Here is a 26,184-nt window from a genome sequence, read left to right as displayed (position 1 = left end):
GGTCAAACAAGATGCTAACCATGTGTGTAATTACGCTTCAAAAAGAAACACAGGTAGGGGGAACAGGCAGAGGAGAGGGCACCATTGACGAGGAGTAAATCATTAAAAACCTGACAATGGCATCAGAGAAATTAATTCTGGTCTCATCGCCACTACTTTGTTACCCACAGACTTTGGTAAAGGTCCTAAGCATGATGCGTCTCCATTTTTCCTATTTACAAAGTAGAAGGAAGGGTAAGTGCTACAGCTAGCTACTGCAAACAGTGAAGAAGAGAATGTATACGATGCACTCAACAGTACCTGATAGCAGAGTAAATACCCAGTACGCAACAGCTTCAATTAATACAAGGAGTGCTGTTGTAAGTCAAGATCATGAGCTAGAAGTGGAGGAAGCTGAAGAGAGTCTGTGAGCCAAACCCTTCCCGCTATATCAGGCTGCATTACCCACCTCTACCTCCTGTCTCTCTGCAACCCGTCTCTCTGCAGGGACTGCAAACAGGAACATCAGACTCTTGGTGGCCTTCCCTACTTACACTACAAATCTTTAATGACATGGCTTCTCACCCTCCACTTCTGCAGAAAAGAGACAATTAACCATCTTTTGTGATAATGTTGCAACTGTGTGGTTAGCCATAATGGCTATTCATCTGCAGGATGTATTTTTATCCCCTCATAAATCAATACACACACTCAGAAATTCAAGATGATTGAACACTGTGCTGTTTCATCCTCCTTCCAAAACACAGCTCCAATTTGCTACCGCCTCACCAGGTTCTGGCCAAAGTTACACAGTGTGAAACTGAGATTTTTTTGAACAACAAATGAACATGAACTTTAAGCTTTGAATGAGGCATACCCTAGCACAGAACAATGGCAAGTTGCCAGCGCTTTTGAAGAGCAAGAAAATACTTGATATTCTTCAATGAAGTAGACATTCCCAGCTCTCTTTAGTAAGAGACGTCACAAATCCCGAGTAAAGTTCATATGTATTATTTTACTTCTTCATGCAAGAATTCCAACCAAACACCATGGCAGGATTCTTTCTTTCCCCTCTCTTGCCTCGTCTGCTTGCCTTCTTGAGAACCTCCATTTTGCAATTTTCTTCTTTGTCCTTTCTATCACACATCCTGAAAGCTGGAGTTTCCCAGATCCCAATGTTCTGTTTTCTCCTAGATATTTCCCCATTTACATCTCATTACATATAAGAGGGTAATCTCACACCAAATCATGAAAGCACCTACCACATTTCATCCATCCATCCATCTATCCATCCATCCATCCATCCATCCACCCACATATCCACTCAACAAACATGTGCTGTACACCCTATGGAGGACTTTTTTTTAATAGGGAAGGATCAAAGAGACGCAATCTTGCCCTCATGTGCTTTCCACTTGGGTTGAGGAGTAGTATTAATGTTAATCCAAAAATCATAAAAATAAACATGCAATTGCAACACTGAGATGACATCCGAGGGAGGAGTCGCATGGTATGGTAAGAAGGTAGAAGAGAGGGATTTAACCTTGCCGTGGAAATTACAAAATGATTCCCTAAGAAACGATGACTGAGCTGAGATCAAACCTGTAATTCTATCCCAACTGCTCTTCTGAAAGCCAGGCTAGAGTTTCAGCTGCCTCTTAGGCCTCTCCATCCAAGAGAACAAACATACCTAAAACACAGTATATTTTAAACTGACGCAGTAACATTTTCCCTCCATGTTTAGATTTTCATCTCAGGGAGCATGATCCATTCAGAAAATATTACCAGTTATCCTTCACTTACTTTCATCACCGCCCCCCCCCCCCCCATTTTACTGGTTCCTTCTGATCCTGTTGTTGTTTTTCATCCTCCTCCTAGACCTCTTCTTCAGGCTTAGGCATGAACTTAGCTCTCAGTACCCCTGGCCAGGTTGGCATTAAGACCACAGTTCACGCCTTCTGTTGTTGTCCCCGTGAGTTTTTTCTCTACACTTAAGAAATGACCATGCAGGAAAAGAAGTGTCTTCCCTCTTTCAGGGACTCTCACTGCTGAGAGGCTGGGTAAAAGTTCAAACTCTACAATGAACTCTACACAGCTCATCAGCCTCAGTTTCCAGGCCTCCAGCCTCACAGATCAATAGCCTCATCACAGAGGCTCTTATGCCCGCAGTCCTGCTTCATCTCCCCCTGCTCCCTGACCTGTTTGTCCCAGAATGCCAGTCTCCAAACAGGCCTGAGAGTCAATGAATGAGTAGAGTGGGAAAAATAAAAACCGATCAAACTGTAACTTACTGTCCAAGCGGAGACCTTTAGTGATGATGGCTCTGGTAGCCATGCTGAGCCATGGGTGTGAACCAGGACTATTCCCAGGGAACATGGGTGTCCTGTGGGCCTATCTCCCAACTCGAGTGCTTTCTTATCTCAGCTCCCAAAGCAGCTTTAGGAATTCACCACAGATCACATGTTCACGGGACAACTCTCCTGCTTGCCTGGGAACTACTCAAAGCCAGGGCCAGGCCTCTGGATCTCTGTATCTCCAGCATCTCCCTGGTGCCAGGCACTGAGATGGCACAAATCATCATCAACAAAAGCAAATGTTTGTTCAATATATTACTGGAGCAAGTAAGAAAGATTAGTTGCCTTCACCTTGGCCAACAACAACACTATCTTTCCCCATCCAGACTAGACTTCCTCATCTAGTTAGGGAGAATTTTAAATGGGAGTACTATTTCCATAAAAAAAAAAATCCAAGCTTCACATCAATTACTAGTTGTCAATTAACCAATAACTATTTATACAACAGAATCAACTCTTCTGGCTTGGTGGGCAAGACAAGAGAGCATATGGCTGGAACCAAGAAATTACATAAATGATGATGGGCAGGGGATATAGCTCAGTGGTTGAAAGGCTTGCCTATAACACCCTGGGTTCCATTCGCCTCACTGAAAAAAAAAATTATCTCACCTAAAACCAAAAGTAATAATAAAATATGTGCTACAGGAGTACATGGAAGGCAAAGAACGTACTAATTCTTAGAGAAGAGCGAATTCCTTAGAGCGTGAAGGATTTGAACTCAGACTTGAGAAAGGGCTTCGGTCCCAAGAGAAACAGTGAAGAGGGAGGCCATCCCAGGCAGCTCTAAGGAAGTCACAAAGGTAAGCAGATCGGCTTTGGGGGAGCTTTCTCAAAGTGCCACAGGTCTCTAGCATAGAAAACTGAGCACCTGAATCTTCGGGAGACATTAAGCAACTCCGAGAGATTCCTAGATTGTGAATTCCTCCATCAAAGTATCTGTCCGGCATGCACAATGAGGTACATGTTGCTTACCCCCTTATAACCTTCTAAACCTAGCAACTTTCACCTGACTATCTCAGGAAAATCACTTTTGCTAGAGCTTGCCGACAGAACTGAAGTCACCCCTTGGCATACAGGAACCACTCTGGTCACCTTACTCTACCCAGGGCCTAGGATCTTCTCATGAGAAGCCGTGTAAATCCAAGGCCCCAACCATGCTGGAGACAATGAATGCAGTCCTTTTTCTTAACGACGAAGTTCAAGGAGAGGCTGTCAGGAGAGCGGCTGGGATGTGCAAAGAGCCTCTCAGGCTGTTCTGAGACCCACTTCACTCACCACTTACCTCTCTGAGAACGGGTACAGAAATGTCCCCACATTCCAGGGAAACAATGTACTTCTCGGGCAGGAAAAGCTGTAAGTCAGCAGCAAAGTGGACCTCAAACCACCGCACTATCTGCCATCATCAAAGAAAGCAGAGAGTGAACAGAGAGGGAATCCTCACTGACGCTGCCCATGGTCTCCCGGTCACATCTCCTTCCAAAGGGCTCAATCACCACACTATCTATGTCAGCGCTAACTCTCAAGTCCAGCTTTGGTAAAAAAGGCCAGTCCTGAATCAACAGGTCAACGGCTTATGTGGCTCTGCTTTTTTTTCCCTTGGGTGTGAGAATCAAACCTAGGACCTCCGTCCTGCTAGAAAGGTGCCTTCCCTACCACTGGGCTGTATTTCATTTCATTCACTTATGTTATAGTCCTCACCCTTTCCCTAGGCTCTAGTCTCCCTGATAAGCCCAACACGGACTACAGACTTACAGGTGAAATCGACAACGGTGGGTGTTTGCTAGGAAGCCTTCGCTTGGCATACATGTGATAACCAGGAGCTTATCAAACGCTCATGGAGAACTGCCATGAGCTACCAATTATTATGGCTACCAGTTATAAAATCCCAACAAATGGGGGGAAGTATGGTTCAAGTTATAGCAATGTTTATTTAGCCAAAAGAGAAGAAAAGATAAAGAAGATGAAATGAAATTTACTTGTGACTAGCAAGGAGAACCTGGTGTGTAATAAAGCCTTTGAACGGGACTATCACGGGAAGCTGTCAAATGCTTTCCAAGATCTGTTGATCAAATCTTTATAAATAACAATCGTCATCAGGATATTTCCTTTCGCTACTATCCCGCGGAGGACCGAACTGCTAAGTGAAGCGTAGACCCGCACGAGCGATGCTCCAGTTGTTATGAAATGGCCTAGGAGCCTTTCACGCCTACAATATAGCAGGGTGGAGTCAAACGTGAAAACAAGTTCCAAAGTTCCGAATTCCACCTATCCCGTGAGGTATACAGTGTATGCCTGTCAGCTCCCGAATTCTGTAAACACGTCTGTAGAGATGGCGGGAGGCTGTCAGAGAGGCAGAGGCAGGTACGTGCTACGTGCTGGAAGGCGTGGGCACAGTAGGACTCCAGCAGAGGGGCCCTGAGGGCAGAGGGGAGGAGCTGGGTTGGGAAGCCCTTGGGCAGCAGGTGGGCGGACAGAAAGTGATTTTCTGGTTAAGAGACTAGTGCAGCCCATTCTCACAGGAGCCTCTCTTGCAGGTGGATAAAGTGGTGGGAGGAGCAGTCAGAGGGGGCTGGGGGTGGACATCTATGAAATGGAAAAACATGGGAAAGCTCCAGGAAGAATAGGAAAGTGAAAGGGATATTTGGCAGAGGAACTGGAGGTAAGCAAGGCCAGCCCAAGAGAACAGATTTCTGAGAGAGCCCCAGGATGCTGGGAGCCTGAGTGAGCTCACTGCACTGGGCAGGGCTCCATATTGCTTTTTTCCGGGTTATTTTGGAGGAAGCAGCTGTGGACCAAATAAACCAGGAGTAAGGAGTGCTAGAGCTCCCCTGGGACCTTGCCACCAGGAGAGATGCCAGCATAGAAACCCCTGATTGCTACCACTGCAGTTGAATGTCCAAGGAGACTACAGACATGAAAAAAAAAAAAAAAAGCCAAGAGATGATGAACAGGAGGTATAGGTGTTGGCTGAGCTCCTCGGACAAAAAGGTGAAGATCACAGGAGAGGAGCATTCATCAGGTAAGGAAATGGTGGCTATTCCAAATTAAGATGACCCTAAGTTAAAGCTGAGGTTATCTGTTTTGAATATCCTGTTTTCCATATTTACTTCCCCAGCAAATATGTTTCAAAAACTCCACCCTGATACAGAATACACAATCTTAATAAACTTTCACACAGATTTATTAAAAAAAATTATGTCTGCATCTAATGTGTTTCTCCAAGGTTTTAACACATTACAGACCTTAACTAATTAAGTTAATTCCTTTAGTTTGATTACTATTTGAGTGACTTCCAAGTGCAAAGTAGTAGTGCCCTGCCAGCTGCCATGGGGGTTTCTGCGATGAGAAGACAGCCCTGCCTGCCAGCAGCCTGGTCAGGAGCTTGCATTCAGATTAGGGAAGCTGTACTCTTTCCCAAGTGTAGGGAACAGAGCAACTTACAACTGAGGGCATACATTTTTCCAGCTACACATTTATAGGAAAGTAAGGATCATATTAATAGCCAGGGACTGCAGACACTGCTATGCATTCATCTGTGTTTATCCTGTCCTGGTTTACCCCCAAGCGCTCCTCGCATAATTGCATAACCGCAGCATGTCATGTTGTTTCTTACTGCAACTGTAACTTGTAAAATTAAACTTCAGAACTGAGACAGGCTGAATGATTGCCTACTTTAAAAATATGTATATGTATAATTTACACACCACTTCAGATAAGCTCTTGAATTATGAGCCCTAAAAGTCAAAACTGTCACCCTTTTGTAAATGCAGTTTTAGTATTACAGTTCTTCCTGCACAAAAGACCTATCCCTGTGTGTGTGTGTGTGTGTGTGTGAGCACACGTGCACACGCACACACACGCATAAGGTTTTCTAAACAGTATTTTGCACTGTCTGTTACAATCTGTTTTTCAGATTTTATTGAGAACAATTTACTTCCCCCACACTACAGAGTGATGTTTAAAGAAGAATCATGAAATAGGTTAAAATTCACATATTTGCTAAAAAACATATTTGTAATATAAAAAATGACTTCTACTTGGGTCAGTGACATGGCTTATCAGCTAAGAGTTCAAGCTACCAAGCCTGACAACCTGAGTTTGAACCCTGGGACCCACATGGTGCAGGAAGAAAACTGACTCCTGTAAGCTGTCCTCTACCCTCTGCACACACATGGACGTGTGCACACATACAAACACACAATAAATAGAAAGGCTACTGAGAATACTTCTGCATACTAACGTTGAGCAGGATCAGAGACACACCTGAACTCCCACCATGTGCACTGTGTGGGGTCTTCACACCTGGATCATCTCCCATAACCCTCCACTCACTGTGGGGTGGAGTCTGCCCTGTAATCATTTCCAAAATAGTATTTTTGAAGAGATATACTTTTTCATGAAACTAAGTCTAAACCCTCCATTATCAGAGTGGATTCTTATTTATTAGCTGTCTGGGTTGCTTTGCACAGTCAATAGGTTCCTGAAAAGTTGAAGGCGAATGAACTTTTTTGTGGAAATCATTTTCACGTAATACTACATTGTAAGAACAACCGTGCCAAGCCTCCTCTCTGACTGACAGCCAGCAGGGTGCTGCACAGAGGGCCTGCTGCTAACGGGCTCCAGTTCATTCCCGAACACAGCCTCAACCCCACAACTCTCCTGAGTTCAGGGTGTCAGAGTTTAGCCACGAGGCAATCCAGAATTAAACAGTTTAAACCAGGACCCACAGCTGAAGACCTCAGCAACACAGCAGGGGAGAAATACATTCAGGAGACACAAAGCAATGCCACGCCCCCTCCATACTCAATTCTAACAAGCTGAAGGAAAACAAAGCATGGTATCATAAGACAATGCGGTCAAGACAACGCAGTCGAGAGGTTTCTGTTAACTCACTTTCTTCTTCCATAGTGTCCGGCCAGAACTGCCATCATTGGTTCTTCCTCCAGTTTTCTTCAAACTAGCGCTGGAAGAAAACTTGGAAGGATACAAAAGCCCAGGCGTTTGTATCTAAATGTGCCTGCCACAAAAGGTGTTTACATGGCTACCAATTATAAAGTTGCGTTCAAACGAAGCCCATTTAGGTCTCTCTGTAAAAATGTCCCCTGCATCTCTCTGACTAAAGGGAAGCATAGGGACACTTAGCTTTTGACAACTTCTTTGATAAAGAGCATGCAGTAGAAGTGGTCAAACAAGAGCCTAGAGCAAGCCACCCAGACACAACATTGCGCAAAGTCTGCTCAACATCAAATCCAACACCGGACAAAAACACCTGCATCCTGGACATGGTACACGTTGTGAACCATCTTCGTCCTTAGTAGCATGTTTGAGTCAGTCACAACAGGGACCCAATGAATGGAGTTCTTCAATCAGGAGATTCAAGTCATTTCTTTTAAGTGTGTGTGTGTGTGTGTGTGTGTGTATGTGTGTGTGTGTGTGGTGGTGGTGATGGTGTGTATGCGTGTGAGAGAGAGAGTGGGGGGAAGGGAGGAAAGGGAGGGGGAGAGAAAGAGGGAGAACCCAAGCACATCTGAAGGATGGAGGACAACCTCAGGGATCATCTTCAGGAACTTTGATCCCCTCCTTTGAGACAAGATCTCATCAAACCACATTACACAGTGCCCTATCAGCTCCCAGAAATCCATACAAAATGATTAAGGGAGGTAGGCTGGGGAAGGGTAAATTACTAGACAAGATAACAAAACTATCAGCTTTTGTACAACTTGGAGTGAAAACACTGAGCTCCTTCTAGAATGAACTTTTTCCAGCTGGACGACGTGGACACTCTACCGCCCATGTGGACAGAGGGCAACTGGGGTTTAGGTTCTACACTAGAAGGGGTGTGCATGTGGAGAGTATATTCCACATGAGGTGGGAGCTAAGCGACAGTCTCCCCTCCAAGGGGTCCAGAGCCCTTGTCCTCGCTGTTTTCCTAGCAGTCCGGCTCTCTGAACCTCGCTCGCACAGCACCAAATATTAGAGGAGATTACACTTCCATACTGCACTTCTGAGCCCTCAAGAGCTAATGCCAGCGAGCTTCCCATGCCTTTAAATACACCGGGTTGTTCAAACCCAGGAACCCTTCCTTCCTTGTAAGTAGGAAAACAAAAACAGATGATGGAGTCCAGATTATTTTCCAAATCCCGTCACCTGGATTTCCAGCCAGACAACACAGCACATACTCAGGTGATCATATACGCCATCTCCAGAAGTATGAAAAAAGAGTAGAACGCCCCCCCACCCCCATCTACATCTTGGACTTTACCAAACCTCCAAACCTTCTTAACTATCACCCAGTCCCCCCGCCCCTCCCCCCATATCTGAACTACTCTAGGTCCACTCCACCATGTCTGTTTCATCCTGGCACCCAATTCTACCAAACTCAGTTTATTCTCCTTAGGTAGAAAGTAAGCCCATGGCCTTGAATTGGAAGGTGCTCCTTATAACCATGTGTGCTACCAACTCGACAGCTCCCCACGAAGTCTAAAAGGGAAAAAAAAAAAGTCCTGCAGGAAATCTGTGACCAGCCGGCCCTCTCCCAACGTCTGAGTCAGAGTAGAGCGTCTTCAGAGAGCTTCTGGCTGATCAGGGTGTATCACTTTCAGAGCTGCTCAGCAACTGAACTTATGGCTGTCTTCCAGCCACGCAGAACATAAGCTCTATTTTAAAACACTTTTCCCAACTCACATACGATGAAGGTATCTCATAGGTTGACAACTTCCTACTGGAAACAAATCACTTCCCTCTCAAACTGTGCTTGCTAGCTCTCAAGATTAATGCCTGTTCGGCTGTGCATATTTTTCTCTTTGGCCATGCAACTCCATTAGCGAGGAAAGGCACCCCCCCCCCCCCAAATTTCATCAGCAAGCCTGAGCCATTCATGGCGTTCAGAAGAGGAATGAATGGGCAATGAAAGCTCTTCGGCCTAGAGACTTCTCCCACACAAACATTAAATATGGGGGGGGGGGATCTCTCTCTGGAGGAAGGGGGCAGGGTGGATGATAAGGAAGGACATTAAGCAGCTGAGCAAAGGCAGCCCAGGAGCTGCCGCGGCACTTCTCGAACTGCCTGCAGAGGGGAGAAAAAGCTGCTCATGTAATATAACCAAGCACCCTCGGGCTGCCGCGCAAGGGCACGAATAATAAATACACCCAGGAAGGCAAACAGATATACAGAAAACAAGCCACCCCGAAAAGGTCAAAACTTCAGAAATTCCGGGGATCACATCACCCATATAAACGCACCATCAGTGGGAGCGAGAGAAGGGACTTGGAGACTTAGCAAAACATTCTAAATTTGGGTGGTTTTTTTTTTTTCCTTCCCAGCTCCGGCTTGCAAAGTAACAGTGGCTACAGGCAAAGCTAGAGAAGAGCAGGAAGGCTGAGGGCGGCGCGGGGTGCGGGTGGGAAGGGAGGGGTGTCTCACACCAGCCACCCAGGCCTCGATGTGACGAAAGTCGTCAGCAGCCTTAACCGCATCCCAGCCCCTCCACCCAGCAAGCAAGACGCCCCCCCTGCAGCTCCCCCAGCCTGGCTCCGGTCCCTTGCAGCGTGCAGCCCCGGCAGCCCCGCAGTAGCAGCAGCAGCAGCAGCAGCAGCCCAGCCCGGGCAGAGTGCCGGCAAACGCCAGGATCGCGGCTCCCATCCCTTCGGCAGACACCCCACAGGCCTCCCTCCTCGCCCACCCGGGATGCCCAGCGCGCGGGCGGTGGCTCCCGCTTACCTTGGGCGCTCGCGGGGGGGGGCTGAAGGTGGCAAGCCCCCCGCCCCCCGCCCCTGGCCTCCTCGCCCGTTCTCTTCCTCCCTCTTCCACGTCCTCCTCCTCCCCACAGTGTGGCCGGGGCTCCCCCTCCTCCCCGCCGCCTGGAGTAAAAGCAGAAAACCCCGGAGCCGGGCCCGCGTGCGTGCGTGCGGGAAGGCGGCGTGCGGCCAGCTCTCCAGTCACTGAGCGCGGCGCGCCGCTCGCAACTAAAGTGTGAAAGAAGCGGTGGCCGCGGCGGCCGCGCCACGGAACAACCCCCGGGAGTGGGCAGGGAGCGAGCGGGAGCTGGCAGACTCGGAGCCAGGAGGGAGGGGACCTCCGCGCCCAGTCGCTCACTCGAGGGGCGGGGGCAGCCAGACACTCCCCCGCCGCCCGGCCCCTCCCCTCCCCGGCTCCCGCGCGCGTCCGGCTCTCCTCCCCCGGGGCGGGGCCTGCGGAGGGCGCGGGGCCGGGCGCGGCGATCCGGGAAGAGGGGCCCGGCGGCCGGGGCTGCCGGGAGGGAGGAGAGTAGGCAAGCTGGAGGATGTCTGTCTGCCTGTGTGTGTGCTGTAGGGAGAAGGGGAGCGAGGTCTGTGTGTGTGTGTGTGTGTGTGTGTGTGTGTGTGTGTGTGTGTGTGTGTGTGTGTGTGTGTGTGTGTGTGTTGCAGAAAGGGCGGACTGCGTGTCTCTGTGGCGCGTGTGGGTGCAGCGGGAGGGTGATGTGTGTGTGTGTGTGTGTGTGTGTGTGTGTGTGTGTGTAGCATGGAGGGCGAGGTGTGTCTGTCTGTATGATTTCGCGCGCACCCTTGCCGGCGGGAGGGCAGACCCAAATAAGAAAGCTGTGTCTTGTCTGGCCTTCCCGGGGCCTGTCACTCTTTTGGTGGCTTGGGAACGGACGGAGGCTTCACGGGAGAGGGGCAGGAGCCGGGAAGGGGGTGGGGGACGCGTCTGTCCTGCAGATCCAGAGACCTGGGTCCCGAGGGCTGAGCCTGCTCAAGCCTTCTGGGGTAGGCTGCACCGCCTCGCCCTACCCCTCCCAAGCCGGGCTGGGCTGGCCGCAGCCAAGGCCACGAGGCCCGCCTCCGAACGACCCCACCTTGCCTCGGAGCTGCAGCGCTAAAACGATTGAAGGAAGCGTCTGCGACTTAGTAAAAGCCAAAAGCTGCTGGGGAATGATGCGGACGCCCTGCCCTGCTCTCCCCACCCTCCTGAGCCTCCTAGGACAGAAAGGGTGAGGCCGCGCCCGCTAAGATACTGACGAGGGACCCAGTAAGATCGACCCCTGCAAACGGGCCAGTTCTTTGTGGACCACCACAGGTCAACCAATTTCCTTCCCTTTGGGAAGGGGTATTTTTCTCCTCATCCCAGGCATACTTGCCATTTCGGCTGCACACTGAATTTATCTTTCTAGACTGATAGCCTTTGCACGTCTTTTGTGCGGCTTCCCCGCGCTTCACTGCCCCTTCAGTGCCTTAGACACGTGAGGAATGCCAGGCCCCCAGAGCGAGGACACCCAAGAAAACAATGGGGTGGAAGATCCTCCCCAGACCTCCGAATCGCTTTTCACATTCAGATGAAGTTGGAAGATGAAAAAAGCCACAGCTGTGACAGTGATATGACACTTAATTGAAAAGTAAATTCGGAATTCGGCTTAATGAAATGAGCTGAAAACCCACCCATTAGTGTCTGGAAAATCGGCCTCTTTATTTTTCAATTCAATTTTTTTTTTCCAATCTCTTGTTCAACTTCAAAGTCTAATATGTTGTTCGCAAACCCAGTTTGGACTGCATTTTTGTACCCATATTTTAGTTTATTTTTCTGGATTTGCAGACCAGCCCCTTGAAAGGGAGTGGCCAGGAAAGGACACTGTTTCTGGGAATTTTTAAGAGCTTTTCTTTCTACAAAATGGAGTTGATAGTAGCCTCTTCCTCATAAGAAAATAAATAAGGCAAGAAGAAAATAAACCGAGACGGCATTTCTAGTAAGACACTGTGTCTAACGTAAGAAATAAATAAACAGGATTGGTCATTTTCAATAACATTAAAAAACATCAACCCCAAATTTAGCATACTGCTTTTTTTCCCCTCTTCAAGTTCCTTCTTGAAGTGGGTGGGTATTGCCGCTGAGTTTATCCAAATTTAACCAACCATTCTCCGGGGTGTTTAGGACATGCCCCAAATCTTCTCTGGCAATAAAATGAAGGTGCCCCAAATCTTCTCTGGCAATAAAATGAAGGAACTTCATAACCAATATGCAGATGTATGTGTGTGTTCGTGCCAACATTTCCTTAACAGGAACATTGAGGACCACGTGGTCTGTTCTCCAATTTCCTCTCCTTCCCTCCTCTGCACAGACCACCCTAGATGGCTGGAGTTCTTTACTCTAGACCTGTCTTGTACCCTCTTCTGGTCTCAGACAAGGGCTGGTATTGGAGGCTTCCTGAGCTGAAAGCTCTGAGGACTTGAAATCCTGAGATAACAGAAGGTCAGGGAGCAAGCACTCTCATACCTGTCCTGCTGAGAGACCAGCCACTCTGTGACCTTTTAATGCTAGTTTGAAAATTAGCCAAGGTATTACATAGTCCATGTGATTTTGTTGTTTTGAGGGACAGTATCTCTGATAGCCTCCACTTGCCTTGAACTCTCTTCCAACTTCTTCCCAAAGACTGAGATCTCTGGAATGCGTAACCACACCAGGATGTGAAGTTTTTATGTTAAAAAAAAAAAAAAAAAAAACAACTCAGCTAAATATGAAGGAAATAAAAGTCATAATGCCACCATCCAGAGAGAAGTACTTGGTAAGTGCTTCAAGCATGACTATTTTTCTTTCATTTACTTTACTGTTCTTTGGTCAGCACAAGTTTATTAAGCACCTCATTAGGGGACCAGATAATTTATCAGGTCCCAGTTACAATACACCATTAGTGTTATTTGTTTCTCGGAGGAACTATTCATTTGACGCTCACTGATGGGAACTCATTATTAAATGTCCATACTGACCACAGGCAATCTAGTTTCATAGGGTATGAAGCATTTACAGTTTTGAGCCATTTTTTAAGAAGGATTTAAAAAATCCTTCGGAAGAGTCCATATACATGGAGATTATATGTAAGTCTCATGCAGATTTTAATAAGCTAACCCATTGGTAGTAGAATTCTTATAGAAATTAACCTCTTTGGTAAACATTACTTCAAAGTACATACCAACTCCTCCTTGTTCATGGGGTCTCTAGACACCTGCCTCATCTCCCCTTGCTCACAAATGGGGGAGATGAGCGTAGAGAGCACCATGACCTGTCACACCTAGCCATCGTGGTGACAGCGAGGAAGAACACCCAGTAGAAGGAGGAAGCAGAAAGGAGGGAAGCGTGCTGCTAACCGCACGGAGCAGTCATACCTGCAAAAGTTCTTGGCCTGGGCCTAGGAGACTGCTCCACAGTTTGAAATACCCTTGGTGATCTGGCAGAGGGTCCAGGTTCAGTTCCTAATATACACATGGTGGCTCACAGCCACTTACATACACACACACACACACACACACACACACACACACACACACACATATATATATGTAGCATGAGGGGCCGGCTAGTTGGGGTATCTGTTCCCGCCCAGTACCCCACAACCGGCAAGTCCCAGAGAAAATCAAGCACACAGAGATCTCTATTAGTTATAAAGCTGATTAGCCCATTAGGTCAGGCTTCTTGTTAACTCTTATAACTTATGTTACCCCATTATCCTTATCTACATTAGCCACATGGCTCAGTACCTTTCTCAGTTGGGCAAGTTACATGCTGCCTCTTCGGTGGTCTGCGCAGGAGTGGCAGAGGGAGCTTCTGCTTCCAGAATACTCCCAGTCTCTTTGCTCCATCCCTACTTCCTCTCTGGCTTTCCTGCCTATACTGCCTGCCTGGCCAATCAGCGTTTTATTAAAATATGATTGACAGAATACAGACAATTCTCCCACACTTTCCACTCTATCTATCTATCTATCTATCTATCTATCTATCTATCTATCTATCTATCTATCTATATCCAGTTCCAGGGGATTCTCTCACCCTCTTCTGGTACCAGGTATACACATATATGATGCAAGTACATTCATGCAGACAAAACGCAAATTCTCAGAAAATAAAAATGATTTTTTAAAAATCTGCTTATACCAGGCTTAGTGGTGACCACCTTTAAACCGGGCCGGCACTCAGGAAGCAGAAGGAGTTGGATCTCTGTGGGTTTAAGGACAGTCTAGTTTACATAGCAACATATAGGTCAACCAGGACTATATAGGCCCTGTCTCAAAAGTAAATAAGTAAACAATAACAAAAAACAACTGGTTGGGCAGCCCAATGTACTAGACGTTTCATTGCAAACTAACTTCTCTACTGACCATGGCTACGAAGATAAAGATACACAGACTGACATAAGAAAGGATGAACATCCATCTGGCATCACCCTGTTGCTCCCCCACATCACCAGAATATCTAAATTCCATATCATCCAGCACTATAAATATAACTTTCCAGAAAATGGCCTTTTTGCCCAGAAAAGCTACATTTTAATCCTCAAGGATGGGGTCAGGTGTTACGAAGCAAGGAAAAGCACCCACTGCTCAAGGTAACCTCAGATCGATCCCAGGGTCAACATAAAAAGCCAGATGGCTGTGATCCCCCAACACCCACCTTCAGAAGACAGGAAATCCAGTGGAAGCTCCTGTGCCAGTAGACAGCAGAAACAAGAGAGACGCTGCCTCAAAATAAAGCAGGGGGACTTGCCTTTGAGCCTGATGACTTGAGTCTGGTCCCGGAAACTCAGGTAGTGGAAGGAGAGAACTGACTCACCCAAGTTGTTCTCTGACTTGCTTGGGCAAGCTGTGTCATATGCATGTACACATCCATAAATACAAATAAATAAATAATGGAAAGAGAGAATTGACTTCGGCAAGCTAACGTCTAATCTCAGCACATACCTGAACAGTCACACAAATATATAAACGAATCTTTTTAAGAAAGTCTTCAACGACACAATTATCATCATCCTATTTTTTCCTGTTCCTAAAGCTTTGCTTATGAATATTTAGCTTCATAAACCCACTCATAAAACACATCTTCTTCGATTTCTTTCTTATTTTTAAATAAATATGTACCATAAACTGTGTGATGGATTTCAAAATTCATTTATTGAACTCAGCTCCTGATGTAATGACAGTAGGAGGCAGGGCTTTGGGGAGGTGGTTGGACCAAGATGGGGTCTTCAAGGCGGGCTGCTGATGCTCACGGTGGGATAGGTGCCCTGCTGAGAGCAGCTAGGTGTTCCGCTCTCTGCCCTGCCTCCATATAGGAGCACAGCAAGAAGGCACCCATTCGAGCCCCCAGGAAGCTTCCTACCAAAATCCTGACCATACTGGTATCTTGATCTTAGAATTGAGAGCTCCCCAGACAATAAGAAGTTAATTTTTGCCATTTAAGTCACCCAGTCTTGCTACAGTACACTGAACTATGTATGACATACACATTCCCTTTACCTTTGGATATAGGAAACCGAGAGGAATATATGAGTTGAAGAAGATAGAATCACAGTGCCCTGCTCTTCGAGAGCTCTTCCTGAGCTCTTCTCATTACACAGAACGAATTTTATGTGATTTAGTTTTCCAATACAGTTATTTCTTTCTGAATAATCAGAGGTAGGTAGCTTTGGCCTGATAATCCAAACACAAACGGTCCTCAAATGTCCTGACATTGGTCCCACTCATTTTTGCTCCGTGTTGTACAGTAAGCCTTGATCGCGTGCTGTGTGTCACGTGCACGGTGTGTAATTCATAGTGACCATGACCCAGCTCATTGCACCCTCCCCTCGCCACCATCAGGGGCTAATGTTTTTAACCTCCCCACGCAGATGCAAAGACAGAGTTTCGGGAAGTGGAGGAAAGAAGTCATAAAGTGGCCCAGTCTGATTATTTCCATGCCTGAGCCCACACTTGAAGAAACATATTTTCTTTTCCTTTTGGTCTACTTTTCTGCCTCATTTTTATTTGTCTTCCAAAGACAAATTCAGACTCCTAAGTCAAAGGAAAGAAAGTTCCATCTGAGTGATTGCCACCCCTCAAGTATCATCCAGTGTTCCCTTTTCCGCTTGCTGGATTGTACACCTTCACTCTCCTGGGGGCCTTTCACACACATCTTTTATAGTATTAGTCTCACTTTCAAAATCAGCACCTAAGTCTTGAGAATGGGGGTAGGGTATAAAATTTATACACATGGCTAAAGTGCCCTATGTACAGTTGCAGATTGGGAGCTGCTTATGTGTTTTGATTGAAATGCATCAGATGAGGGACACGCAGCTCCCTCATGGCTCCAAGTTAAATCAGAGTAGAGTTTAAAGTCAGTGCCAACAACTTGTTAATGGCTCTCTAATTGGCCTTTCAACAATGTGTGAATTACTCTGAGTAACCTGCTCTTCTAGATCTGAAAATTATAGCTCTTATATTTATTTTTCCTTGCGTTTCTCCTTAGGGTATATATTTTCTTTTATCTTGTTTTCGCAAGTTGAGTGGGTAGACCAAAATATCCATACTTGAAGCCAGGAGTTTCAGAGCTGTAATCAGGACGGAGACTGGGAAAGAGTGATGTGAGATGCAGAAGGAGGACCAACCTGAACTCTCAGGACTTTTTGCTTCCTACCTTTTTTGCTTCATAGCTTTTGGTTTGCTCAGATGGTGGGGGCTAGTGAGGTTAGTCTTCCAGCATGGAGCCCCTTTCTCCCAGGTTACACAGGTCTGCTCTTCTCTCTTGAGTCTGACATGAAATCCCTGGATGGCCAAGTCATTTGGCCCTTGCAAATCTTTGCTGAGTGACAGCCCTGCTCCCATTCTACTTGTGCAAATAGCATTGCTGTTTCACAGGCTGGTCTCATGCTCCAGGCTAATGAACTCTGTGGGCAGCCTGTGTGATCCCACAATGCTCTGGCTCAGTGTACCCTTAAGGAGGCTCTGGGGGATTTACTTATGAAGTTGGTGTTCCTCTCCTTAGCAGCAACAGCAAATGCCAACATTCAAAAAGCGAAGCAATTGTGACACAGCCCCAAGACTGTAAGACAAAGAAGAGTGTAACATGAGGGCCGGCTTGTTGGAGTTTCTGTCCCTCCTGGTACCCAACAGCCGGAAAGCAACAAAGAAAATCACACACAGGACTCCATAAGGTTATAAACTGATTGGCCCATTTGGTCAGGCTACTTATTAGTTCTTATGACTTATCTTAACCCATTATTCTGATCTATGTTAGCCACACAGGCTCAGTACCTTTTTCAGCTGTCAGCTTACATGTTGCCTCTTCAGTGGTCTGCGCAGGAATGGCTGAGGGAGCTTTCTCCTCCCTAGCCTTATCCTATTCTCATTGCCCCGCCTCTACTTCCTGTCTGGTTGACCTACCTATACTTCCTGCCTGGCCAATTAGCGTTTTATTAAAATACATGATTGACAGAATACAGATAATTCTCCCGCACCATTTCCCTCTTTTTTTTTTTTTAAACAAAGGCAAATACCCATAGTCCATTTGTTGGGAATGTGGGCGTAGTATTTCAGGCTACTTCCTGTTGGTTGGGGGCGCTGATAATCTTATGGGGACCTAAAGAAAATTTAGAGTTATAATCAAGTCCTGACTGAAGTATCCTGGGAGTCTTGATCATCTCAGGCAGGAGTCTTGAATCTGTTCTGGATGTAGGACTCAGACATCTGGGCCATCTATTCCTATCAGAGATTTTTCAGGTGGCCTCCCTTAGTCAATGGTGATTTTTCTTAACTCTGAATAAATCCAGAGCCTCTCGTTTTCTGTGGAAACAAAAGCAAAATCTCTTCTCCAAAGTAACATACCTTTTGACTTCAATTTTGAAGCCAGAGTATTTTCAAAATACCTATCTTGGGTTAGTTCAGCAGCATTTATAAACAAAAGTCTTTTAACAGCTGTTGTTCCTTCCTCAACAATCAAACAATTCAAAGAGAGCATAATAACATACAGTATCAAGATTTTCTTTGTATTTTTCATCTTTGTGTGGCTTTACTTTAACCTTTCTTTTTTTTATTTTTATTTTCACTTTTTGAGACAGGTTCTCTGTATATCTTTGTCCTGAAATAACACTGTAGACCAGGCTGTCCTTGAACTCACAGAGATCTTTCTGTCTCTACCTCCCCAGTGCTGGGATTAAAGGGAGAGAAGAACAGAAACAGGAAACACAAACAAGCATATATATCCATCTCAACTTTGCCTCTTTGAAAATGCCCTCTCCTTTCTCTACTCTGTTCCAGAAATTGGAAGCAGACAAGATCACCAGGCAAAAGTTGGGAGCATGGAGTGGGGGTGGGGATGGGGAAGGGGAGAGGGGGAGAAAGAAGGGAAAAGGGGAGGGTTGGGAGAGCTTGGTGGAGTGGGATGGTTGAGATGGAGGAAGGACAGATATGGGAGCAGGGAAGAAGATATCTTAATTAAGGAGGCATTTTGGGGTTGGCAAGAAGATGGACTCTAGAGGGGGTCCCAGATGTCCACAGGGATGTCCCCAGCTAGGACCCTGGGCAGTGGAGAAGAGGGTGCCTGAACTGGCCTTGTCCCGTAGTCAGACTGATGACTATCTTGAATATCACCATAGAACCTTCGTCAGGTGGCAGATGGAGATAGAGACAGAGTCCCCCATGAGAGTACTGGACTGAGTTCCCAAGATCCAGTTGAAGAGCAGAAGGAAGGAGAATATGACCAAGGAAGTCAGTACCACGAGGGGATGATCCACCCATTGAGACAGTGTGCCTGAACTAATGGGAGCTCACCAAAGCCAACTGGAATGGGACTGAATGAGCATGGGATCAAACTGAACCCTCTGAATGTGGCTGACAATTGGGGCAGACTGAGAAGACAATGATAATGGCACTGGGATTTGTCTCTATGGCATGGACTGGCTTTTTGGGATCCTAGTCTATTTGGATGCACACCTTCCTAGGCCTGGATGGAGGGGGCAGGGCCTTGGACTTCCCACAGGGCAGGGTACCCTGCCCTCTCTTAGGACTGGAGGGGGAGGGGAGGAGGGTGAGTGGGGGAGCGGGAGGGAAGCGGGTGGAGGGGAGGAAGTGGAAATTTTGATTCTTAGTATTAAAATAGAGTAATAAAAAAAGAAAAAAAGAAAAAATTAACAAAATAAAATAAATAAGAAATAAATAAGAGGAAGATAGCTATAGTCCTACTCATGTAATGAAACAAAGTCCAAGATAGGTAAGTCAGTCGCACTGGTTCTGAAGGTGTGAACGGATTTGTAATACAGTTCTGCATTATGTTTTCTCTTTGATGCTTTTTAGAAATTATACTTTAAATGCATATTATTTGCATAATTAATGGAATTTTTACAATTAATGGAATTCTTAACAGTGATAGTTCCTCATTACACACATTGTGCATTCACTCTGTGCATCCAGCTGCTTCTATGCAAGGACCAATCCCCTCCCCGGTATCTACTCAAGGATCATGCCCCCAACATCTTCCCAGTGTCTACAAGTCCCTCTAAATTTTTCTGTGTTCTGCTATTCTCTTGTTCTTCCTCACATCTAGTAACCAGCATTTGCTCCATGTTTCTATGAGCTTGACTTTTTGATTCTTAAATGAATGAGAACACATGGTGGTTATTTTCTGTGTCTGGCTTGTTTCTCTTAACAAAGTGACCTCCAGTTCTATCCACAATACTTTATGGCTGAGTAGTATTCCACTGTATAAACACACCGTGTTCTCTTTAACCTTTCATCCAGCGAAGGGAAGGGCATCTGGATATGATTCCATATTTCAGCTGTGAACAGTGCTTGCAAAATTGTTCAGACACAATTCCTGAGAACCTGACCATTTAAGACCTAATGGACAATGTTGCTACCATTGAAAAATCAACCAAGTATTGTTTTCTGGTTCTTTCTGAGAGGAAAAAAAAAAAGAAATTGGGAAATCCCAAAGCAAGACTTCAAAATGTTCTAGAGTATTGGTATGTATAAGGTAATTTCTAAATTCTCCTAATTCATATCTCAGCTCATGAAAGTCTCCACCAATGTCATGGAGTAACCACTGTTCATTTTATTTGCTAGGTATGAAAGTCAAGGAACCACGTAGGCCCCGCACAATGCCGTTCAGATGATAAACGCATTGAGACTCAGTCCTAGACAGGATTTTTCACCACTTCCCCATACCGCTGTGCCTGCCAAGCTAGTGCGACAATACAGCACAGAACAATTCTCATGTCTGCAATCTACTGAATGGCGGGCATCTTTAGTACGCTCCCCAGCATCTCCTGTGTGAGGCGCCAGGGCAAAAAGAGGGGCTTGCTACTCTAGGACCGTGGAACTGCTGGCCGATCAGGAACTTCTTGAGCCTTTAGCCAGGAAACCATGAAGCAAGGTTGGAGATTATAGCGCAAAGGCAACTAGCAGGCTTGATGCAAGACATCAACCGTATGCTTCAGCACTCCGTTTACTTAAACCTGTCCTCTTTGGTCCTGAATAACTGTTGGCAAAAACTGGTCTTACCTTTTTCAAAATGATAGATATCAATGGCAAGTAAAGTTTAAACACAAGCAGTTTAAATGCTTTCAACGTTTTAACTGGAGATACAATTGAGTATCTCCAGCTACTGGAGGTACACTTGAGTCAGTGGTAGAACTCTTGCCTATGGTGCAGAAGGCCCTGCTATCAGTACCCAATGCAGTAAACCCAAACAAACAAGGAAATAAAATAAAATGATGCAGCAGTTTGGAGTGGTGGTTTAATTTTCTTCTTTCCTCCTTATTTAGTTCTACAACCACAATCCAAGCTCAATCTCTTACATCCTAGATTTGAACTCAGTTTTTTCTGTATCTGATTTCCCATAAGCCTTCCTGTTGGCATGTTCTCTCTACAGCATAGACATTCTATTGCTGCGCTCTTCTCCTGGGCCGATGCACCGAAACAACTATTCACGCGGTAGGAAGGACCACCACCTATACAAGTCCAGCCTGCCTGGTGAAGCAAGTTTATTTGCATTACTTACAGGGGCATGGTTGACTCAGGCAGCAACCTTATCAAAAAATCAGTCCAAAGCATGGTGAGAACTCACAAAAGTTGTATCACTGGAGTTCCCTGCACACTATGCAGGAAGCTACCCATCAAAGCCTTATCTGTCCTACAACTGTTTACTGCTTGACGGGATGGGCTTGTGAAGCCTGTAAGTTTATGGAGGTTCCATGTCTTGGAAATTTTGTGGGGGCTTTTTTTCTCTCCTTTCCATCCTAGAGAAAACTGCTACACAACCCTTAGTTTAAAAGGCTCTAGCTCATTGAAGAGTCTAGAAGGAAGGGCCAATCGGTCACATGAATCCTCCCATAGTTTGGTCCCTACCTGCTTTTCCTGACTGGTGCTCATTTCCAAGTGCTGACAGGTTCTCACCTACATTGTGGAGTTTTCTCCCCTTGAGCCATTTTATGCATACTGTCTATAAACTCCTGGAGAACACTCAGATCTCAGAGCCACCTCTCAGTCAGCCCTCTTGTCCTGTCTCCTGCTTCCTGTGGGGTCATGGGTAAGCCACCTTGACCTCTCTTAACCTCGAGATCTTGTGTGTGTGTGTGTGTGTGTGTGTGTGTGTGAGAGAGAGAGAGAGAGAGAGAGAGAGAGAGAGAGAGAGAGAGAGAGGGAGGGAGGGAGAAAGAGAGAGTACTTGTGTGTGCACATAGAGACAAGAGAAGGAAAGACACCAGGGTCCTTTCTATCACTCTCTTCCTTTCTCTCTTTAGATAGTCTCACTGAACCTGGAGCTAGACTGAGTCAGCCAGTCCTAGTGACCCTCCGATTTCCATGGTACAATGCAACCGCACGTGACTTGTGACTTTTAAGGTGGGTTCTGGGTGTTCGAATTCAGGTCCTCCTTCTTGTGTACCAAGTTCTCATACCCATTGAGCCACTGCTCCTGCCTCAAGTTCCTCCCCTGCTACAGTGATCAAATTGCAGAGAGCCAAGACCGGTTTGTGCATTCTTAGGTTAAGCTCTTCTCTCTATGGTCTGGATTCAGTGCCGGGTTTTCAGGGAATTCATCTGACATCTCCCTTGTCTGAGCTGAGCCCTTCTTCCTCACCTCTCCTGAAGAACCACTGGCTGTAAGACTTCCTACAGCACTCTCCTTCTTAAAGTTTTGAGATATATATTTTTAAAAAAGATTTTGAAATGTGCATTCCTTACACTAGTTAATTCATTTTTACTATTATAAAGCATATGCAGATTTTTTTTTTAAAAAAAAAGTCGTATGGTTCAGTGGCTTTTGGTATATTCACGAGGTTACATAGTCATCACCGCTACTAATTCTGGCATGTTCTGGACAACACATTTTCAACAACTGTGTGTCTTAGCAGAGGCTTTTATTCTTTGCTTTTTAAACTCCCACTTCCGGTGGATGTGAAATGTCACTTATTGTGGCTTCAGTTCTCATTTACCTAATGACAAATCATATTGGGTCTTTTCATCTGTTCCACCTTTGAAGCCTGCTTGTAGTTTTACAGTAGCCATTGTGGCAGCCAGCACTGGGTTTGCTTTAAAATTTCCTACAAGTCTTTGCACGGAGCTGAGTGGTGGGGTTCCCATGTGATAACTGAATGAGTTTCTTTCTCATATCCACTGAGTACCCTTGAATAAAGTGACCATAAAGGGGAAGGCAGAGAACAAAGAACGTGTGAAACAGGCGTAGGACTGCAATCCCAGCACTTGGGAGTTAGCTGGAGGCGGGATGATCAGGAAGTCAAAATCATCCTCGGCTTCGCAGAATTCAAAACCAGCCTCTGCCATGTGAACCCCTGATTCAAAAAAGTGAACAGCAGCAAATGACAAAATAGTATGGGAGGAAGAATATAGGAATCTTAAAAAATGGGAGGAAATGAAAAACAGGAAAGAAGGAAAGAAGAGAGGGAGGGAGGAAAGGAGGGAGAGAGGGAGGGAGGGAGGGAGGGAGGAAAGGAGGGAGGGAGAGAGGGAGAAAGGACTGTAACATGAGGGGCTGGCTTGTTGGGATTTCTGTCCCTCCCAGTACCCCACAGCCGGCAAGCCCAAAGAAAATCACACACAAGACTCCATAAGATTATAAACTGATTGGTCCATTAGGTCAGGCTACTTATTAGTTCTTATAACTTATGTTACCCCATTATCCTTATCTACATTAGCCACACGGCTCAGTACCTTTCTCAGCTGGGCAGCTTACATTTTTCCTCTCCAGTGGTCTGGACAGAACTGGTGGGGGAGCTTCCTCCTCCCTAGCCTTTTCTTATTCTCATTGCCTGCCTCTACTTCCTGTCCGGTTGACCCTCCTATACTTCCTGCCTGGCGAATCAGCGTTTTATTAAAATACATGATTGACAGAATACAGACAATTCTCCCACACCAAAGGACTGATGGACATACAATATTCTGAGAGGACTTAAGGGCTATGTTGAATAATATTTTCAGCTCTTGACAATGTCCTGGCATTTTTACTAATAAACTTCTTTTTTTCATTTCTCCCCATGGTTATTTTGTCAGAATCAATAAGGTAATATTGCTATTAATTATTATCATTACTATTGTTGTTGTTGTTATTTGAGACAGGATCCTATTATGCATCCCCAGCTGACCTGGAACTGGCTATATAGACCAGGGCAATCTCAAACTCACAGTAGTCTCCCTGCTGCTGCTTCCTGCGTGCTGGAAATTAAAGGCGCAGCCACAATACTTTACCAAGGAACTATTATTTTAAAATTATTTCTTCTTAGTTTTTAAATAAGAAAAATAATTAAACATCATGAAGCAATTTTTTCCTCATGAAGGTAGTTGGCGCACAAAAGCCTAATTCCCCCATGCTGCTTTGAAAATCTACTTTCAAAGGAATTAAAACAATAAGAGCAATTCTGGAAAGTTCTCTTAGACACTCAACTCAGGTGCTGCTATATTATAGAATACTTGTTAGACACTGTTTTGATGAAGCGGGGCTCACTTTAAAGAAAAGAATGGGAGCCCTAAATTCAGTACTTGCAAACAAAAGATCTGAGAAGCAGGAAAAAGGAGTGTGCAGTGGACACTCACTGTGTAAGAGAGGAGTGTGCAGTGGACTCTCACTGCAGGAGAGGGGTGTGTGGTGGACACTCACTGTGTAAGAGAGGAGTGTGCAGTGGACACTCACTACGGGGAGGGGTGTGCAGTGGACATTTACTGCGGGGAGGGGTGTGCAGTGGACACTCACTATGTAAGAGAGGGGTGTGCAGTGGACACTCACTGCAGGAGAGGTGTGTGCAGTGGATACTCACTGCAGGAGAGAGGGGTGTGCAGTGGATACTCACTGCAGGAGAGGGGTGTGCAGTGGATACTCACTGCAGGAGAGAGGGTGTGCAGTGGACACTCACTGCAGGAGAGACGGGTGTGCAGTGGACACTCACTGCAGGAGAGAGGGGTGTGCAGTGGATTCTCACTGCAGGAGAGAGGGGTGTGCAGTGGATACTCACTGAGGTAAAGAAGGGTGTGCAGTGGACACCCACTGTGGGAGATAGATATGCAGTGGGCACTCACTGGACAGTGGCTTAAAAGCTGGAGAGATTAGAGCTACAGCAGCCAAGGAGGTAGGAAGAGGAATTTACCAGTTTCCCTGAGAATCCACCAGCTACAAAACCCAGAGTGCCAGAGTGTAACCTCCATCAGTGCTAGGACAGCGGTTACAACAGAATGTTGAAAGAGAGCATCTAGCCCAGCTCAGCTGGGGTTACTCTCAGTAGCTCAGTGGAGGATGTCCCCACTGCCAGGACTGCCCGCCTCCCTTAGACATCCCGTTGGATTGCCAGGCACACCCCCTCATTTGATGAACCGATCTCATCGGAAATGTATGGTGTTCCAAGTAGGTTTATTTATTTTTTAATTGTAAGAAATAGCAGCTTAATCATCATTGCTTGAGTCAGAGGAACCCAGAAGAATTACTGTAATTACTTTCTGAAGCATAATGGGAAACAGAAACTTTCTGGAAATGCAAGATCAGAAATCTTAGAATGGCCAGGCCTCACAAGAACCAATGCAAAGGAAGCTGGGAAGATCCAGCCCAGTACTGACATGGGCGCTTGCAGCCACGGTCAGTCTGCCCCCCACTCCCACACCCTGTAACACCACATACTACTGCAAATGAAATATCAAAATCCATCCCAATTTATAAAATAAATTGATAACACCATTCATGAGCTTAAGTGTAAGCTTTATTGGCTGTAAAAATTCATTTTGCAACACCACATGATAGCCCACAGCGACTGAGACCTGCAGTACTCGGTGAAGCAGAAATGCGAATGCGTGTCTGCACGTAGCAAAACTGAGTCAGCTACATTATCTGATGCTACAAAAGTAGGAACGAACCTGTGAGAAAGGTGGAGAGGGAAAGACCAGGTCACATGGTGGCAACTGTTGGAACAAGCTGGCCATAACTGCAAAATAAAATAAAAAAAAATTAGTGCTTACTTTTAGCAAAACGTAAAACTAAATTCCAGTTGGATGATGACATATTTAAAGGTGAAAAGTAAAGCGCTTCTGCTTTCATCTTAGTAGAAGACCCAGACAGGAGAAATCTTTTCATGATGTAAAACCAGGCAAGCGGTCCCTACGCAGGAACCGTGGATGGAACAAAAGAAGACTTCTAGATCTGAATGTCTGAAATAGTTAAATATCTCAAAACATCATAAATGAAATAATCTATGACACGCTTGAGTAATACTTGCAGTCCATCTGATAAATAAATTTTAGTTTTCTTAATATGTAAAGTGTACTATAAATGAAAAAGATACTTTTCAACAGAAAATTGATCCAAGATATGAAGAAATAACTCAAAATGAAGGAAATAGATTATGAAGAATATAAGTGAAAAGTTCAATGTTGCTAATTAAAATACACTAAATATGATTTTCTCTCTGTTTATTTCTGAATGATTTTTTTAAAATTATTGTCTGTGGAGTTGACACTTAGAAGTCCAGATACTTTCTTCTCTTGGTGACAAAGTAACGGATGGATATACGATTAAAAACATTAGAAGAGTTATGGCCTTACTTTTAACAGTTATTCATTTTGTAGGAACTTACCATAAGAAA

General features: G+C 45.5%; 1 protein-coding gene across 1 annotated transcript in view; it reads right to left on the bottom strand.

The window, feature by feature from the left end:
- The window catches only part of C5H1orf21 (chromosome 5 C1orf21 homolog), a 197,853-nt gene extending 187,486 nt beyond the window's left edge, over nt 1–10,367 (bottom strand). The window contains exon 1 of the mRNA XM_048431064.3: nt 10,053–10,367. The gene's annotated coding sequence lies outside the window, so the exon portion shown is untranslated. The remainder of the gene's footprint in view (nt 1–10,052) is intronic.
- Between the last annotated feature and the right edge of the window lie 15,817 nt (nt 10,368–26,184).

This window comes from Myodes glareolus, chromosome 5, assembly GCF_982192425.1.
Source record: "Myodes glareolus chromosome 5, mMyoGla1.1, whole genome shotgun sequence".
Classification (NCBI taxonomy): domain Eukaryota; kingdom Metazoa; phylum Chordata; class Mammalia; order Rodentia; family Cricetidae; genus Myodes; species Myodes glareolus.
This window is presented reverse-complemented; position numbering and strand designations above follow the sequence as displayed.